The 19,458-nt window shown below is 45.7% G+C and overlaps 1 protein-coding gene across 2 annotated transcripts in view; it reads left to right on the top strand.

Moving 5' to 3' along the window:
- The first annotated feature begins 652 nt into the window (after window positions 1-652).
- Window positions 653-19,458, top strand: part of CORO1C (coronin 1C) — a 78,123-nt gene continuing 59,317 nt past the window's right edge. For both annotated transcript variants that reach the window (XM_077834640.1, XM_077834638.1), the window contains exon 1: window positions 653-772. The gene's annotated coding sequence lies outside the window, so the exon portion shown is untranslated. The remainder of the gene's footprint in view (window positions 773-19,458) is intronic.

Raw genomic sequence — 19,458 nt, 5'->3', positions numbered from 1 at the left:
GGGGTGCATGTCCATGGCCGTGTCCGTTGCTGCCGGGTGTCCGTCCCTCCTCTGGGGTGCATGGCCATGGCTCCCGGGTGCCCGTCCATCGCCCCGGGGTGCGCCTCTCTTGCGGTGGGGCACCTGCCAGCTACTCTTTCTGTTGCTGTCGTGACCGGCCCCTGCCCTCAGGGCAGCCCCTGGCCCTGGGGCATGGAGAGCAGGCCCAGCACCCCGGGGGCGGCCGGGCGGCGGTTGGGCACAGCGAGGCGGAGCCGGGGGTGGGCGGGAAGTGGCTGCGGTGAGGCGGCGGGGGCGGAGTCTGTGAGGGGGCGGCCTGTCAGCGGAGCCGGCCCGGCCGGTTACCCCCGCGCCGGGTGAGGGCCCCGGCCCCGCCTGCTGGAGCAGAGGGCGCCGGTTGGGCCGGGGCGGGGGGCCCCTGAGGCGATGGGAGGCCCTGACGGGGGGAGGGGTTGCTGCCTGGCTCCGCCCCCCTGGCGCGCCTGGCTGGTGGGGGTGGGGCAGCCGTGTTCGGGGCTCCCGCAGTGTGGCCGCCCCGCGCTGCGATTGGCCGTCCGGGCTGCCGCTCAGTTTCTCTTTGGGACTGAGAGGCGGGGCTAGAGTGTGCGGAAAGGGGCGGGGCCGGGCTCGGGGGCGGGGCCTGTGTCGGCGCTGCCCCCCACCCCCCCACGCCGTGGTCAGTCGGAATCGGGCGGCGGCAGGAGGCGGCTCCGCCGGGCTGAGGAGCGGTCGCAGCGCGGGATCCTGGTGCGCAGCGGGCGGGCACTGTGCGGTGAGTGGCGCGCGTTGCTTCGTGCAGCTAGATGGGGAAGAGGGAGCTGGCTGCGGGGAGTGCAGGAGCTGGGTGCAGGGTGGGGAAGAGGGAGCAGGGTGCGGGGAGTGCAGCGTGGGGTGGGAGCTGGCCGCAGGGTGCGGGAGCTGGGTGGGGAAGAGGGAGCTGGCCGCAGGGTGCGGGAGCTGGGTGGGGAAGAGGGAGCTGGCCGCAGGGTGCGGGGAGTGCAAGGTGGGGTGGGAGCTGGCCTCAGGGTGCGGGAGCTGGGTGGGGAAGAGGGAGCAGGGTGCGGGGAGTGCAGGGCGGGGTGGGAGCTCGCCGCAGGGTGCGGGGAGTGCAGGGCGGGGTGGGAGCTGGCCGCAGGGTGCGGGGAGTGCAGGGCGGGGTGGGAGCTGGCCGCAGGGTGCGGGGAGTGCAGGGCGGGGTGGGAGCTGGCCGCAGGGTGCGGGGAGTGCAGGGCGGGGTGGGAGCTGGCCGCAGGGTGCGGGGAGTGCAGGGCGGGGTGGGAGCTGGCCGCAGGGTGCGGGGAGTGCAGGGTGGGGAAGAGGGAGCTGGCCGCAGGGTGCGAGGAGTGCAGGGTGGGGAAGAGGGAGCTGGGTGCGGGGAGTGCAGGGTGGGGAAGAGGGAGCTGGGTGCCGGGTGAGAAGGTGAAGGCTTGGGGGAATGTTAGAGCTGCATACGGGCTGGTGGGGTGATCGCAAGCTGCTGCGGCTGGGGAAGCTGGATGGGTTTGCTGGGGTGGGATAGGAGCCAGAGGCATGGAGGGGTTTGATGTTTAAACAGGTTGCAAATGGGGTGGGTGGGCTGGGGATGGAGCTATGTGCCTGTATGTGGATTGGGGGCTTTAGGAGCGTTCACTCTACTGTGATGGGTGAGGGAGGAGATGGATAGTGTATGTGCTGAGGCAAAGTATGTCTTCCACCGGGTTTAGGCTGTATGCATTATAAGGACAAAGCTGGGAATGGCTAATAGCAGGGACAAACAAGGGGAGGTAGGTTCTCTGCTGACCAAGGGAAACAAAGGGAGGTTTTTGGAGACTGAGCTCGATAAATGAGATGCTTAATATTTGCTGCTGAAATTGAATGAGATCTTTCTGTGGGCATCCTCACTGCAGGTCAGGCTGGTCTAGCTGTGATTATTGAAGCTCTTTCCATATTTAAAGGTGGGATGCTGTCACAGCTAAGTGGCTCTGCTGAGATTCTGAATGGGGGGGAGATTTCTGAAAAGTGTCACTGAGCCTTTAAACGTCTCATTGAACACACAGCAGAATCTTTCTCCCCAAGAGAGATGCAATAAAATATTACGTAAAATTAATTCACAATGAAGGCTTCCTATAGATAAGTGAGACTTGGCAGGTTGATTTCTGACTTTTCTCATGGAGGAGAGAGAGAGAACGAGTGTCTCTTTAAGAAAGAAAGGACTATGAGGTGCAGATTCATAAACTCCGAGAGTCCAAGGCCAGAAGTGACCATTGTGATCTAGTTGGCATTGTATAAGGCAGGCCGTAGAAGTTGCCCAAAATAATTCCTAAGCATATCTTTCGAAAAAAAATCCAATCTTGATTTAAAAAATTGGACACACACATGGTAGAAAGACTAGCCTTTTTTTTCCTGTCCATCTTTCACACATGACTTTTGCACTGCTGTTTGCTCATGATGATGCATTCTGAGCCATACATACATCAGGCTTAAAGGGTGACATAACATATATTAGTATGTGAGAAGAAATCTGATTCTTTTGTTCTTCAAATTGTTGACTACGTACAAGCGGAGGTATTAGTCCACTCCACATAATGTGTATGTCACCCTGTGGAAGGCTCTTCTCTCTCCCCCTAGGACATTACACAGCAGCAGCAGAAGATCAAGTTCCTTAGGCTTGTTTTGGTGTAGTAGATGTCATGCCATATTGATGCCTATTCTAAATCCTCTTGAAAGCCAAGGAAAGCACAAAACTATGTGAACAGTATCCTTTGGGTTTGATTCCCTTACCAAAAGGTACTTTCTGTGAATGCTGCCAAGTGAAAGATTGGAATTAAAGGGGTGTCAGTTGTTAGCCCCAATTTCTGCTTTTTTTAAAAAAGTTTCTACAAAATTAAAGATCAATAGAAATATTTCCAATAAATCAAAATACAACAGCTACCATTTTTAAACAAATACACATTCCATTGTCGTGTTTCAGCTGCAGACAATGGAGTATTGTGACAGTGCATGAGAACCTGATAAAGAAATGGACTAGAAGCTGGCTGGAAACAAAAGTAAAAATGATTGGTGCACTTATTGTTCAAAACAATTGACGTGATTTTTTGTATTATTAATCTAAAGTTTCAATCCTGGAAATGCATACACAAGTAGAGCTATTGGAACTATGCATGCAGGTTTGCATAATCAGGCCTAAGAGGTTAGCAACACATAAGAATTTGTTTTTGAAAACTGTTAACTGGTGCAGCCCATTTACTAATGCCAGTCCTTGCTTAGCCGTTGGATGGGTTATAGCTAAACTATTTGAAGTTAACCTCTATTTACATACGTGTGTAGAGAAGAGCATGATGGTAGAAGCCATGTGTGTACAGTGCAGTTTGGGGAAAGCTGTGTGAATTGGCATAGTGCCTGCCATAGGAATTAAATATGCCCATATGTAATAGGGATGTGTGGCTAGAGAAAATGGCAACTACCTTAGTTGAAATGCTTTCATGCACCAAAGAGAACATCTTGTTACCACCAATATTCATGTTTGCTAAAGGTTGTGTGCACACTACAGAGGTAAAAGATCAATTACTGTTGTGACAAAGCCAAAGCAAGTTTATTTTTTGTGTATTTGCAATAGCAACAGTAAGACCCAGTAACCCATAATATGCATGTGGGAGTATGTGCCTTGTATTTGTTTTTGATATCACTCTTCATAATGGTAAATTTTTAATGGTCATTTGTAGCCTTGCGCACTGATTGCTTTAATCAGCATATGTGTCTCCTTTTTATGTACTGTGTTGGGATTACAGTACTCTGTCTTCTAGTGAGCTGCCTTTCCAAACATCATTGGGTTTTTCAAGTTAAATCTTCATGCTTATTGCATCTGTCACTTCTGGGATTCACTCCAAGCACGAGGCAGATATTCAGTGTAATAGCAATGAAATGGAATGCTCGAAAGAATAAAATATCTGCTTTCCTTAGTGATATAGCACAGAGAAGTATGAAGGATATATACACTTAACAATCAGTTAACTTAAAGATTTTAAAGGCGACTTCATGAAATGTCCCATTTAAGCACAACATGGCATTTTAGTTGCAAGAGCATGTAAGTGACTGTTTTCAATTTCACTGTTGCCTCGGTAGAATAAAATGAGTTTGAGTGCCGGCTTCCTATTTTGAGGACATGAGCAAAACACTTCCTGGCCTGAGTTTTCTGCTTGGTGAGGTCATCAGTGCACCACTCCCAGGGTTAAGAATGTTGTTTCATGCAAACTCACAAGCACATTTTTCTGATATTTAAAGAAATTTTTGTATGTTTATGCTTAATTTTTTTAATAAATATTTCAGTCCCTCCTTAAGGACGTAGTGGAACAGTAAGTCACTGAGGGATTTAAGTGCCCTAGTTTAAAATCTTTAAGTGTATATGAACAAAATTTTAATGTACAGTGAAAAGAAAAGGAGGACTTGTGGCACCTTAGAGACTAACCAATTTATTTGAGCATAAGCTTTCGTGAGCTCACGAAAGCTTATGCTCAAATAAATTGGTTAGTCTCTAAGGTGCCACAAGTCCTCCTTTTCTTTTTGCAAATACAGACTAACACGGCTGCTACTCTGAAACCTGTCTTAATGTACAGTGTTTCTCCTGAAGTCCCCCTCTCCCCGCACCCCTCCAAAGAAAAAGCTTGAACCTACTTGCCTTGTGGTGACTATTGAGTCAGGCTGGTTAGAACTGCTTGTTTAAAGTCTACAACCAGATCAACTATTTCAAGAATCAGAATGTCTAACTGCTCCAGGCTGGTGAAATGTGAACTGATATTTCTTTGTAGTGCTATAATTGATAAGGGCAAGTGATGCTGAAGTTATTAGGATTAGCTCTTAATAGCAGAACTAAAATAGTACAGACTTAGGTTAAATGAAGTGACTCTGGCCGGCTGCTTTTTGAAAGTTGGTTATTCTAGGCGTATATTTACATGCCATTAGGTAGTTCCTGTCTGTTCTCTAAACTTATCCAAAAGAGGATTCAGATTGGTCAATTCATCCCATGCTCATATTGACAAACTTAAATAAAACCATTTAGATTTTTTTAAAAAATGTTTTAATTTTAGTCCTTGACTTTTGATCTGCTTTAAAAAGTGACAGTGATGCTCATGAAAGGTGTCTGCCTCACAGGTACAGTGGAGTCGCATCTTACGCGGGGGTTAGGTTCTAAAGTCAGCACATAAGGCGAAAATCGCATATAGTCAAAATTGCCCTTGAAAATCCCTTAAATTGCCCATAAAGTACAGTATACTGTACATGGTTTTGTGTATACAACCCTGTACAGTAATATGTATAATGTGTACAGTATTGTACAGTATATAATAGAGTACATATGCAAAATATAATTTTACAGTACTGTATTTTTAATTAAAGGGGGTAATTACAGGGGGTCGTCAGGGCTTGATGTCGATCCAAGAGACGGACGTGATGGAGAGCATGGGTGACAGAGAGCGAGTCGTAGACGAAGTGGTTGGCTCTGGTTCAGCTCGAGAAGTTGATTGCATAGGCTCATCTGCTGCTGGTTGTTTTTCCTGGAAAAACATGGTGATCGGCAACTGTTGCAGTTGTCTCTTGAGCTGCTCAAACATTTCTTGATACGGTCTCAAATAGTCCATAATGCTACGTGTGTTTTTTGAGGCTTCGTTCCATAGGGGGATCGTATTCAGAAATTAAATCATTCAAGTGTTTCGCTGCTTGGAACACTTCAGCAAACTTATGAAGATTCCAACTTGCTGGCTCTTCCTGTCATCATCTTCGTCTTCTGTAGACGATTTTATCAGTTCCTCTAATGCTTTGTGAGTCAATGTTTCTCTATGGCTCTCAATTAATTCTTCAATTTCTTCCTCAAGGATGTCGACGAAGCCATCACCACCAACTTGCCTGGCCACCTGAACAATGCGTTTCACTTCTTTGTCAATGGTTGGAAAACCCTTAAAATCATTCACACAATCTTTCCAGAGGTTTCGCCAACATGCATTGACTGTTTCAGGCTTGATTGCATCCATTGCCTGTTTAATATAAGTGATGCAATCGGCAATGTTGCAGGACTTCCAACACTCCATCACATTAAGATTGGGATCAGCATCCATAGGGCTACGTATCCATGAGAACATAAGCCTCGTGTACGTGGCCTTGAAACAGCGGATCACGCTTTGGTCGAGAGGATGGAGGTGGTATGGGGTGGGAGAAAGATGACTTCAGCGTCGTTATGCGCAAACCGGAGTGCCGCAGAGTGGCCAGGAGCATTGTCAATGATCAGCAACGCTTTAAAGTCAAGTCCTTCCTCTTATAGATTCATAGATATTAAGGTCAGAAGGGACCATTATGATCATCTAGTCTGAACTCCTGCACAACGCAGGCCACAGAATCTCACCCACCCACTCCTGCAAAAAACCTCTCACCTATGTCTGAGCTATTGAAGTCCTCAAATCGTGGTTTAAAGACTTCAAGGAGCAGAGAATCCTCCAGCAAGTGACCCATGCCCCATGCTACTGAGGAAGGTGAAAAAGCTCCAGGGCCTCTTCCAATCTGCCCTGGAGAAAAATTCCTTCCCGACCCCAAATATGGCAATCAGCTAAACCCTCAGCATATGGGCAAGATTCTTCAAGGTACCGCTTGACCTCCGGAATGAAACACTTGTGGAACCAATCCAGAAATAATGCTGCCTTCGCCCAAGCCTTTTTATTTGATTGCCAGAACACAGGCAAAAGATTTTTGTTCTTGCCTTTTAGGGCACGGGGATTTGCAGCCCTGTAGAGCAAGCCCGGCTTTATTATATGTCCAGCCACATTGCCACAAAACAACACAGCCACATGGTCGTTAGCTACTTCGAAGCTAGGGGCTTGTCTTTCTGATTTCAAAATGTAAGTGCGGTTGGGCATTTTTTTCCAGAAGAGCCCAGTCTCGTCAGCATTAAAAACTTGTTCCGAAAGATAGCCCTTTTCTTCTATGATTTTCTTTAATTGTTCGGGGCAGGTTTTTGCTGCTTCATTGGCAGATGCAGCTTCACCAGTAGTCTGCACGTTTTTGAGGTTGAAGCGGTTCCTAAAACTCTTAAGCCAACCTTGGCTGGCTTTGAATTCCTTCTCATCAAAGGCTGTCCCTCTTCAGCGGCAGGTTTGAACAACCCGTAGAGGCTAAGAGCTTTTTCTTGCAACATGTTGCCCTCGATAGGCATACGTTTACGATTCATGTCTTCTAGCCATAAGTTTAATGCCTTTTCAGTCTTCACTAAAGTCTTACCATGCACCTGGCTCATCACCTTAGCAGTCATTGGAGCACTTGATGCCACGGCTTGATGAATTTCTCTCTCTCGAATCTTGATGGCATGGATGCTAGATTAGTTGCGGCCACATTTACGCGCCACGTTGGAGACTGACATGCCGTCTCTCAATAAGTCCAACACAGCCAGTTTTTTCTCCAGCGTTGGAACGGATGGATGTTTCTTCGGTTGAGCAACAGGTGAAGTAGTTGGCTTGCGTTTAGGGGCCATGTTGTACGAAAAATATGTATCTTTAAACACTAGAATCACACTCAGTGCAGCGAGATGCTCACACTATGAGAGGCACATGGGAACTGAGACCAACTGATGGAACAGTAGATTCACGTCTCCCATCTCGCACTCACTCCGGGGCATACACTCATTGAGTGGAATGGTGGGCAGAATTCCACCTGCACTATTTACAGGTATCTTGTTGTTTGTTCGTTCGTGTTTGTTTGTTTGTTTTTTTTTTTTGGCCGAGTGCGTATAGTTGAATTTGCGTAAGTTAAATGCGCGTATGATGCGACTCACCTGTACGGCAGTGACAGGTCCAAGGTGCCTCACCATTGTCTCAGAACTGTGTTCTAGGAGACCCTCCTGTAGGGTGGAAGGCAGCTGTATCTTTAGTCTTGAAGATTGCTAAAAGGGGACTAGTTCTGGTTTATGAAAAGTTCATAACTATCCAGTAGGAAATGTGCTGAGACCATCTAACTCCTCTCATATTGGCCACTGGACAGATGGCAGATAGTAGTATCTCCTGGTCACTACTGCCCTGGTCAGGATTGACCAGTGACCCAGATGTGAGAGGCTCTGTAAAGCTCTGCTTACTTTTTAGAGCATCAGCAGGTTATGTTAGTAGGTGTGGTTTGTTACTTTAGTTTAAAATAAAGTGTATATATATGTTTTGTAAGTAATGAAGCAATGTAAAGTGACTAGAATCTCTGCAGGATCTCTGCATGTGATAGTGATGTGATGTACAATGGTGTTTGCTAAATCTTTGAGATAGATATCCTTTATTCAAAATGTTAATTAGTCATTGAAGTTAAAGGATGAAGGTGTTAACAAAACAAAAATGTAAACAATGACTAAAAAGCCCTTCTTGACTCTTGGGATGTCACTAGTCCTCAGTCTTCCAAGATAGACAAGGCCTTAATTTCTAATATTAAAAATAAGCAGAAAAAAACTTTAAAAATGAGCTGTGAATCTCCTGCCGCCTCATTTTGACTGCTGTTAATGCATCCAAAAAAATAAAAGGCAAGAGACGGCACAAGCTTGAATTAAATAAGATAAGGTTAAATATGCAGTTTAAAGGAAGGGCCAACAAGGAAAGGAATGAGAATTTCTGTACCTTTTTCAAGGCATCATATTCAAAGGTTGAGTTGCCTGAGTTTATTTTGGGGTGTCTGGAAGGAAGGAAGAATCCTTTTAATTGCACTTTTGGGGACTATTTTAATTCTACAGTTGGAATAATTGGTCTGCAGTTCAAGAACTATAAATTCTGTGTTTCATCCAGATTATATCATCTTTTTAAAACTATGCACACTATCTTTGCAATGGACTGATGTAATGGTTCTGTAGGAGGCATTCTGGTGTGTGGTGAAAGGCTACATCTGGTCTGAACATAGCTGGAAGTCCCTGTGATGGTTCATGGTATCCTGTGTTTGGAAGAATCAGAATGATTTTTGTCACTGAGCTGGGTCTCTCTTAATCCATTATAATTAGTTTTTTCCTTCTTTTCTCCTTCAGCCATCCACTTTAAAAAGCAATGGAAATGAAATTAAAACAATTGTGATTCAATCTGATTAAAACACGGGAGTCTGATATGATTGTGTTTGCCTGGAATTCTCTGGCTTTTGTTGGTTCACATCTGATTCTAAAGTTTAACGTTGTCTTAAGAATGGATTAAGAATTGTTAAGAATGGATTTTTGATTCCAGTTACCTTTCGGTTTAACTTGAGTTATAATCACTATGATCTCACTGTTTCCTTGTACTCCCCTGTCTGTTTGTATCCATCGTTTCTCTCATTTCTTAGACTTAGATTGTAAGCTCTCTGGTGCAGGGACCATGTTTTTGTTCTGTTCGTACAGCATCTTGAACAATGGCATCCTGGCCCATAATGGAGCTCATAGGCTCTACGGTATAATATGTGGTTTCTATACACATCCTATAGGTCTAGTTCCACTTTGGAATTGATGTGACTTGCCTCCAAACGATGCCATGGCTATTACCTAGTATTCTGTGGATGTTCAGTAGTCTGCCTTAAAGAGGACCATTCCCGCATTTTCTCTCTCTTCTCTCACCCCCTCCCCCCGTTCCCATAACCACTGCTTTCAAAGGCTCTTGCTCAAGATTCTTTTGAAAGCTCTTTTCATCCTTCTTCACCTAAGAAACACACGGCACACACCGTCCCTGAGACAAGCTGTCTGTAGAAATGAGACTTCAGGTCACTCTTGGTCAAAATATTTAAAACTGTGGAAACGCTCCCCCCCGCCCCACTGCACATCCTGTCCTCCTATTGTTGCCATAGTTACTGTGTTCTTGAGTCTTTGGAAACCCATTATGTCTCATGTGAATGTACAAAGGTGATACCTTGCGATGCTGCATTTTGAAAGATTTCTTTACCATACGAAACTAGCAAAACATTGACATCCTAAAATATTCCAAACTTGGAAATTGGACATGGGGCAGACACAACCCAGTGCTGATACACCCATTACAAACTGTGTGGTTTAATTAATATCAGTAGAGGTTAGCAGGAGGTAACTGGTTCAAAGCAGAGTGTGATCTGTCTCCCTTGAGAGACAAGACAGACTGGCAGTACATACAGATGATAACCTAGGGCTAGTCTACACCAGTGGTTTTCAAACTTTTTTTCTGGCAACCCATTTGAAGAAAATTGTTGATGCCCGCGACCCAATGGAGCTGGGGATGAGGGGTGTAGGAGGGGGCTCAGGGCTGGGGCAGAGGTGAGGGCTGCGGGGTGGGGCTGGGAATGAGGGGTTCAGGTGGGGGAGGGGGCTCTGGGCTGGGGAAGAGGGTTGCGGTGCAGGAGGGGGGTCAGAGCACTGGGCTGGGGGTGCAGGCTCTGGGGTGGGGCCAGGGATGAGGGGTTTTGGATGCAGGAAGGGGCTCTGGTTTTGTGGGGGCACAAGGCTGGGGTGCAGGCTTACCTCCGGCGGCTCCCAGTCAGCGGCGCAGCCAGGGTGCAGAGGCAGGCTTCCCGCCTGTCCTGGCACTGTGGACCGCGCTGCGGCCATCAGCAGGTCCGCCTCCTAGGCAGAGGCGGGCAAGCAGCAGGTCCGGCTCCTAGGTGGAGGCGTGCAAGTGGCTCCGCGTGGCTCTCGCACGCAGGCACTGCCCCCCCCCCCCAGCTTCCATTGGCTGGAAACTGGCCAATGGGAGTGCGGAGCCAGTGCTTGGAGGGGGGGCAGCGCGTGGAGCTCTGTGGTCCCCCCTCCGCATAGGAGCTGGACCTGCTGGCCACTTTCGGGGCGCAGCGCAGTGTCAGAACAGGTAGAGACTACTAGTTTTTACTGGCCGGCTGCCAGAGTCCCTGGGTGCTGAGCAAGGCGACCCAGTGCCTTGCATTCTGCCACCCGGTACTGGGTCATGACCCGAAGTTTGAAAACCACGGGTCTACACTACAGTGCTACATTGGCGCAGCTGCTGCACATCTGGTGAAGACGCACTGTGCCGATGGGAGAGCATCTCATGCCGACGTAGCAGCAGTATGGTCAGCGCGTCGTTTGCTGTAACGGGTGTTGCTTGGGGGATGTCTTTTTCACACCCCTGAGGGACGTAAGTTACATCAACTTAAGAGTAGTCTAAACCAGCCCTTCGTGTAGAAGATTGTCATCAACAAAACATCAGTCCTGGAGCCCATAGTAGAGTAACTGATGTTTTCTTTAGAAACTGTTCAGAATTTTTCTTTGCTTTAAATACCAACAAAACCAGGGTGTTTCGGTTCATCCGAGACACTTTTTAACTACTTGACTGATGCAATCTGCACAGTGTACACTTAGGATACGTTTACAGTTGTACTTCGCATTTATGTAACACTTTTCATCAAATTATCTCCAGTTAATCTTACAACTAGATTTTACAGTATCCCAGTGAAATAGATAAATATTCTCAGTTTACAGATTGGGAAATTGAGGCATAGAGTGATTAAATGACTTGCTCAGGGTCATTCAGTGACAGGGTTGGGACTAGAACACAGGAGTCCTGGCTGCTGGTTTCTTGCTCTGAACTATAGGCCACATGCCCTAATTTGCAGGTAATTTTCTCTGTACCATCCCAGTCACCATGGTATCTGAGTGCTCTTAATCAATACAGTATAGTAAAGAGGCAACTAACTTTGTATTCAGGAAATTAAAACATGAGAAATGGTCATTTATCTTCCCATGGTATGTAACAATGCAAATATATAAACTGTCTCCCCCAAGAGGATTGGCTTATTGAGTGGAGAGAATTGCTGTGTAAGCTAGACGCCATAACGGTTATGGTTAAAGTATTTACAGTTTCAGACATGCTGTATTTTTTTGCAAGTTGGGGAGACACTGGTGCCAGTTTATGCCAGCGTTACTTGTAAGAGATAGTGAAGAAAAGTTTTACTGTCTTCGCAAAGCGTGAACCACAGTGCTAAGCTTTCCTAACCCGAGGTGTGAGGTGTATGGTGCTTTCCAGGGGCCATCTTTGTGCTAAAGATTTCTCCAGAAAGGTACAGTAACAATCTGTTGTTTTGTGTTGTATCTTTACGTGCTCTGCTCAAAAAAGGGTGTGCAGCTTCATTTGGCCTCCTCTTTCCCGAGACAGCAGCTGCATATATGTATCTCTGTACTGCACACCTTGCCCTGTGGCATTGCTTTGGGACAGGGACTGTCTTGGTTCTGTGTTTGTACAGTATTTAGCACCATGGGGTCCTGGTCCATGACTAGGAGTCCAAGGTGCTATGGCAGTGCAAAAATAAATAGCAAATACTGAAACCCTGTACTTCTCGGTGTAAATGGTGTTGCTCACCTCCAGTGGTCTGGCCCAGCAACCCTCATGGTACTGTAGAAAACGGTCTCACAGGATCAGAGTTTAGGGTGCAGGCTCAGTGATGTCTGTCTAGATACCAGTGGTTTCCAGTTGAAAGCGTGCCTTGAAGGTTATCAAATCCAGGCTGTGACCCACCAAGGAGAGAAACGGTTTCCAAAGCCGAGGGTCCCTCTTTGAGACCACCTTGCTGCCCAAGATCAGTCCGTGCCGGCAGCAAATCAGAGCACAACTCGGTGTGCTTGCTGAATGAGACTTTTCATCCCGTTGTTGGGATGGTGACAGACTATCAGGGACCATCCAGCATGCTCTGTGTTGGATTGCCATAAATGGGCTTGTGGGTGCAGGAAAATTCCTCTGTCTCCTGCACCTCGGATATACTTTCCTCTTGTTTGTAATGCACCATCCAGGCTGCTGCCCAAGTTAGCGTTGCTTTGTGGACTATCTTGTAGTTGTCACCATGTAAGTATGTTGTTAAAGGCTGAGGTAACTAAATGTGCATCCATAAGCCAAAATGTTTCTTTCCTGCCCTCTGAATGAGGTGGCAAATGTGCTTGCTCTTACACAAATACTTTGGTACTTGCCTGCTTAGGTAGCTGAACTCTTAGGGTATGTTTACACAGCAAAGAGAAACTCACAGCTGGCCTGGTGTGCCAGCTGATGACTCCGGCTTGTGCTGCGGGGCTGTCTCATTGCTGTGTAGACTTCCAGGCTTGGGCAGGAGCCTGGGCTCTGGGATCCTGCGGGGTGGGAGAGTCCCAGATCTTGGGCTCCAGCTTGCGCCCAGAAGTCTACACAGCAGTAAGACAGCCCTGCAGCCCGAGCCCCGTGAGCCTGAGTCGGCTGGCATGCGCCAGCCACAGGTTTTTCTTTGCTGTGTAGACATACCCTTAGCTAAACTGAACAATATCTGTAGTGTGTATGGGTGGGTTCTGTACTTCAGTAGTTCAGGATAATAACTTTGGCCTGAAATGGGAAAAGGTTTGAAGATACAGAACATCTGTAAGACAAAAAGGAAGTATGTTTTGAACTTGACAGTCTTTGTTAAAACAGATGCTGGGGGAGCTGTAATTAGTACCACAAGATAAGGATTTAAAATCAAGTTAATGCATTGAAATATCTGGATGTTAGTTTTAGTCCAGCCCCCACCCCCCAAACCCCTTACTGCAAACTGCATGTTTTGGTACCATGAGACAATGACAGTTTTACTCTTTGACTTATTGGCTGCTTGACCGGAGGAGCTGGCAGGATCTCAAGTGGAAATCTGAAGAAATGTGTGACAATCCCAGATGGGACAGCTGAGAAATTCACTTTGCAGTTTGTTTGTACATATTAAAGTTTAAAAACACTTACTCATTCACTTACGCAATACTTGCATTGTCAGACTTGAGCAGTTCTTTAGGTCATCTACTGTCTTTCATATTGAAATTACTATCTTGTATCTGGCAGTTAGTGATTGCTTTTGCTTCAAAATATACTGAACAATTGCAAGTGATGGTGCTTCATCTATAGATGGCCTTAGCAGTCAGGATGGGAGGGAATCTGGGAAGTTTAGCTCCCTAAATGAGGTTCTAATATACTGAGCGTTTGGATTAAGAAATTACTCAGAATGCAGTAGTTCAAGACTGTTACCGTTTCTTAGAGTGGGAAGATGTTTTATTGTTAATTTACCCTGTTCACTGTTACAGCAGGGGTTAATTTGACCCAATGTAACTCCAGTCTGGCCAAGTGGCACATTTCGGGTACATTGGCTTATGTTGGACATTTTTGGATTGCAAATAAACTGACAACTCTGCATAGCTGTAGGATGAGCCCAACAAGTTGAGGCTAGTAGCAAATACATCTCTGTGGATTTCAGAGGCAGTGTGCTGGAAGGGGAGCACTCTATTCTTTTGCCCCTGCCTGCCCACTTTTCCCTACCTCCCCTACAGGTGGGTTAGATAACATTCATTCTTCCTCTCCTATATTATTCCTCTACCTGTAGCGCTGGGTGCCTCACTTGTTGTTCTGCCTGATACACTTCTACATCAGGCAGGGCTGTCTGGGGAAGTGTCTTTACTTGGTGAGTCTGACTCAGTGTCGGTTTGTATGTTTGCAAGCTCTGGCTGTGCTAGATTGCGTAGTTGTTGCTTTGGTTTCCAGGCTGTGATAAATCTGTGTCCCACTTATATTTGTAGTAGAGGTTCTTGGATAGTAAAATTTTAGTGCATCCAGAAAATTGACACTTGTAACACCTTCACAGTCAGGCAGGTTCTGTCTTTAGAAATCTGTTGAAGTTTGTTCTTGTAGACATTAAGGCATGTTGCAATTTGGGGAGATAGAGCAGTTTGTTATCAAGCCCCCAGTGGCTTTCTCCCTCCTATGCATTTTCCAGTAAGTTCTCAATTGGTAGCTGGAATGATTTAGTTGATTGTGTAACTCAAGAAGCATTTCCAACAATACCTTGAAGCCAATAGGGTTTATATTCTTTTCTGTGGCCATTACTCTTGTTAAGCTTAATCAAACTAGTCACATCTGTTTCTTCACTAAGTGTTTGTAAAGTGAGAAATCCTACTCTTGTATAAACACCTCAAGAGAATAACTAGGCTCATCTCTGGTGTCTGAGCACCTGAGTGTATCTGTCATAATTTGGCTTCAGACTTTATTTACCATGGGAATGGCTAGATTGGATTCTGATCAGCAGTTTCAGGTGTGGTGGCTAGTGCACCTTCTTGTTTATCATTTTATAAAAAGCCTGAATTGCTTATTAATCAAAATTGATGTGGGCATGTATGTTTCCTGGGAGGAGATATAAGAGAAGGATTTTAAACCCTCTTCCGCTATCATGACTCGTAGTAATGTTGCAAACGAAGTGTTCAGACCTTAGATGATTGGCCAGAGGTGGTTGGAAAAGGTAGGGTTTGAGACTCCAAATGAAGTCCAAGGCTGGTGCCCTGGTAGGAAACCACCTTCCGTCATTTGGGCCATTGGACCAGAGTTTTTTTCAAACCTAGTAAGTGCATGTTGTGGGGAGACCAAAGCCCACATTTGGCAGTATGTGTCTAACAATTTGCTTCCTAGGTAGAAAAATTCTTTGATATGCTCATTAAAAATACAATCTGGAAGAGACCCATATATATAACTTTCAAAAGAGTGAGAAAAGCCAGCAAGTAGAGTAACAAAATCAAGCAGATTGATACTGCCTTGTTAACTTTGTTGCCTTGATAAGAAAACTAGGTCAGCTGCATAGAGGAAGGCATTTTATTATCTATATACCTCTCTTGACTGGAGTCCTGGGCTTATTCTTCTAGTAGGGTTGCTGAATGGTAGTTTTGCAGAGAGGATTGTGTGCTCTGGCTGTCTAGGGTTTTCCTCACCACAGAAGATGGAGTCAAGTTCTAGTCCTGAGCTCTGTTTCTGCAGAGGTGATGCATTCAGTCCCTTGGAGTGTAGGTAGCACCTACCTTTACTCTTGAGCAATGCCTCTGGCAGAAGCACAGAAGAACATTGCCTGGGTTGGGAAGGATACTGGTCTGTTTCTGGGGGGTGGATGAAAATGTGAAAGGGATTCCCCCCCAAGGTTTCTTTCCTACACCATTTAAAAAAACAAAAACAAGACTGTACGAGAGCTAATAAGTCACCCAGATTTCCCATCTGTCCCAATGTGGGAAAGGCCTTTCGTGGTCTTTTGTGGGTGTTGGACATTTGCCCTCAGGACTCCTTTTTTCTTTTGAGTAGTTCTTTCTTTGTTCAGAGTCATTAATCTAGAGGTCCTAAAGAGGTGGTTGAAGGCAGTATCCCAATGGAGGGATATAGTTTCCTTATCCTATTAGGCTTTGTCTAAATGAGCATGCTTTATAGCCATAGCTCATCATCACTGCTGCAGCTCCCCTGGTGGAAGCAGAAGTGGAAGTAGTAGCATAGATTGGGCTTGGGAGCTTTTACATTTGTCTAACCCAGGGGTGGGAAAACCTTTTTGGCCCAAGGGCCACATAAGGGTTGCAAAACAGTATGGAGGGCCGGGCAGGGAAGGCTGTGCCTCCCCAAACACCCTGGACCCTGCCCCCTGACTGCCCCCTCTGGGGACAAACCGCCCCCCGGGACCCCACACCCTATCCAACCCCCTTGCTCCCTGTCCCCTGACTGCCCCACTCCCTATCCACACCCCTGCTCCGTGACAGGCCCCCCGGGACTCCCATGCCTATCTAACCCCTAATCCTCACTGCTCCCTGTTTCCTGACTATCCCCGAGGACCACCGGCCCTAACTGCCCCTCCACCCCATCCAACTGTCCCCTGACTGCCCCCCAGGACCTCCTGCCCCTTATCCAACCGCCCCTCCTCCTGCCCCCTTACCAGGCCGCTCAGAGCAGCAGGACAGGCTTATTTGAAAGCCTGGGAGGTGGGCAGGCGCAAGGCAGCGTAGCTGAAAGGGAGGGGCCGAGGGCAGCCTCCCCGGTCAGGAGCCGGGCAGGATGGTCCCACAGGCCGTAGTTTGCCTGCCCCGGGTCTAACCCAACGTTTGCAAGCACGGATGCAGTGTAACTGAATGTCTCTGTTAGATTTCATTGTGTGCACAAGTGTTTGGGGTTTCATGAGTGGTTTTGCCCTCATTGCCTGGATCTTTGTTGTGGGGTTTATTGCTTTATTTATAATATAGCTCACTCCCCTCTTCAGTTATCTTCTATTTATTATATTGTTCATCATTAGCAGTCTTTTTATTCATTTCTTTGTCCAACTGACGTGATCAATATATGTTCCTAAGTATGGCACAAACCGGCTTCTGTACAATAGCTTATTTCACTAATGATTTTTTTCAGCTGAATGTAAAAGGTTAAAAATCGTATTTTAAAAAACAAATTTCCTTACCTTCTTGACAAAGAACACCTGATCTTAAAATTGAAAAACAGCCTTGAAAATCTGCTTTGCTGTCCACTGGTTTTGCTGTTTGCATTTTGGATGGTCACTTATCTGGGATGATGAAAATAAAGAGGTTAGTTTCAGATCTGTTCAGTCAATTTCTGGTCCCATTTAAATGTCAGGATCTCATGCAGGCACAAAATTACGAAGTGGGGATTCAAAAATACTGAAGGGGATTTTTTTAAACAAGTTTTATTGAAAAGTTGGAGAAAATGAGTGAAGGTTATGTGTTTAAAAAAAAACAGAATAGACCAAACTGACAAAAGGAAAAGATGGAAAAAAAATGGTACTTTGGTATGAGGTTAAGCAATGGTAAACAACAAGATTTAAGCGTGGCTCAGATTATGAAAAAAGCACTCTAGTGTCCCTTTCCTCCTCCCCCTTTGTAAATTATCATATTAGTTTATAAGCTCTTCATAAGAACGTCCATACTGGAGCACGCCAACGGTCCGTCTAGCCCAGTGTCTGACAGTGGCCAATGCCAAATGCTTCAGAGGAAATGAACAGAATAGGGTGATTTCAAATGATCCATCCTCTGTCATTCCAGTCCCAGTTTTTGGCAGTTGGAGGTTTAGGGACACCTGGATCATGGGGTTGCATCCCTGACCATCTTGGCTAATAGCAATTGATGGACCTATCCTTCATGAACTTTTCTAATTCTTTTTTGAACCCAGTTATAATTTTGGCCTTTACAACATCCCCTGGCAATAAGTTCCATAGGTTGACTGTGTGTTGTGTGAAGAAATACTTGCTTTTGTCTTAAACCTGGTGCCTGTTAATTTAATTGAGTGACCCCTAGTTCTTGCGTTATGTGAAGTGGTTAATAACACTTACTTTCTTTACATCATTCATGATTTTATAGGCCTCTATCATATCCCCCCTTTACTCATCTCTTTTCTAAGATGAACCGTCACAAGCATTTTAATCTCTCCTCATATGGGAGCTGTTCCATCCCCCAATCACTTCTGTTACATTAAAATTGGTAAAGGTGCAGAGAAAGGTATCTTTTTTTTGAGATGGGGTTATCAGAACTGCGTTCCATATTTAAGGTGTGGGGTACCATGGATTTATATAGTGGCATTTTGATATTTTCTGTCTTATGATCTATCCCTTTCCTAAGGATTCCTAACATTTTGTTTGCTTTTTTTACTGGTGCTGCACTTAGCAGATGTTTTCAGAGAATTATCCACGATGACTCAATCTTTCTTGTGTGGTAACAGCTAATTTTGACCCCATCATTTTGTTTGTGGAGTTGGGATTATTTCTTCCAGTGTGCATTACTTTGCACTTACCAAATTGAATTTCATCTGCCATTTTGTTGCCCAGTCATCCAGTTATATCATAGAAGCTCAGGGTTGGAAGGTCATCTAGTCCAACCCCCTGCTCAGAGCAGGACCAATCCCCAATTTTTGCCCCAATCCCTAAATGGCCCCTTCAAGGATTGAACTCACAACCATGGATTTAGCAGGCCAATGCTCAAACCATGTTCAGTGAGATTCCTTTGTAACTCTTCACAGTCAGCTTTGGACTTAACTAGCTTCAATAATTTTGTATTGTCTGCATATTTTGCCATCTCAGTGTTCATTCTCTTTTCCAGATCTTTTATGAATATGTTGAACAGCACAGGTCCTTGTGGGACCCTGTTATTTACGTCTCTCCATTGTGAAAACTGACCATTTAGTCCTATCCTTTGTTTCCTGTCTTTGAAGCGGTGGCTGATCCATGAGAGGACCTTCCCCCTTAACCCATGACTCCTTACCTTACTTAAGTGCCTTTGATGTGGGACCTTGTCAAAGGCTTTCTCAAAATCCAAGTATACTATATCAACTGGATCACTTTTATCCATGTATTTGTTGATTGCCACTTGAAGAATTTTAATAGATTTGTGAGGCATGATTTCCCTTTATAAAGCCATTTTGGCTTTTTCCCAACATATCATGCTTATCTGTGTGTATGATGATTCTGTTCTTCACCATAGTTTTGATCAATTTGCCTAGTACTGAAGTTAGGCTTAAAGCCTGCAATTGCCGGGATTGCCCCTGGAGCCTTTTTTAAAAATAGGCATTACGTTAGCTACCCTCCAGTTGTCTGGTAGAGGGGCTTATTTTAGTGATAGGTTATATACCACAGTTAGTAGTTCAACTTCATATTTGAGTTCCTTCAGAACTCCTGGGTGAATACCATCGAGTCCTCAATTTCAGTTTGTTCCAAAGTCTTCTCTATTGACACCTCAATATGGGACAATTCCTCAGATTTGTCACCTAA

Source organism: Eretmochelys imbricata, chromosome 15 (genome assembly GCF_965152235.1).
Source record: "Eretmochelys imbricata isolate rEreImb1 chromosome 15, rEreImb1.hap1, whole genome shotgun sequence".
Taxonomy (NCBI): Eukaryota; Metazoa; Chordata; order Testudines; family Cheloniidae; genus Eretmochelys; species Eretmochelys imbricata.
This window is presented reverse-complemented; position numbering and strand designations above follow the sequence as displayed.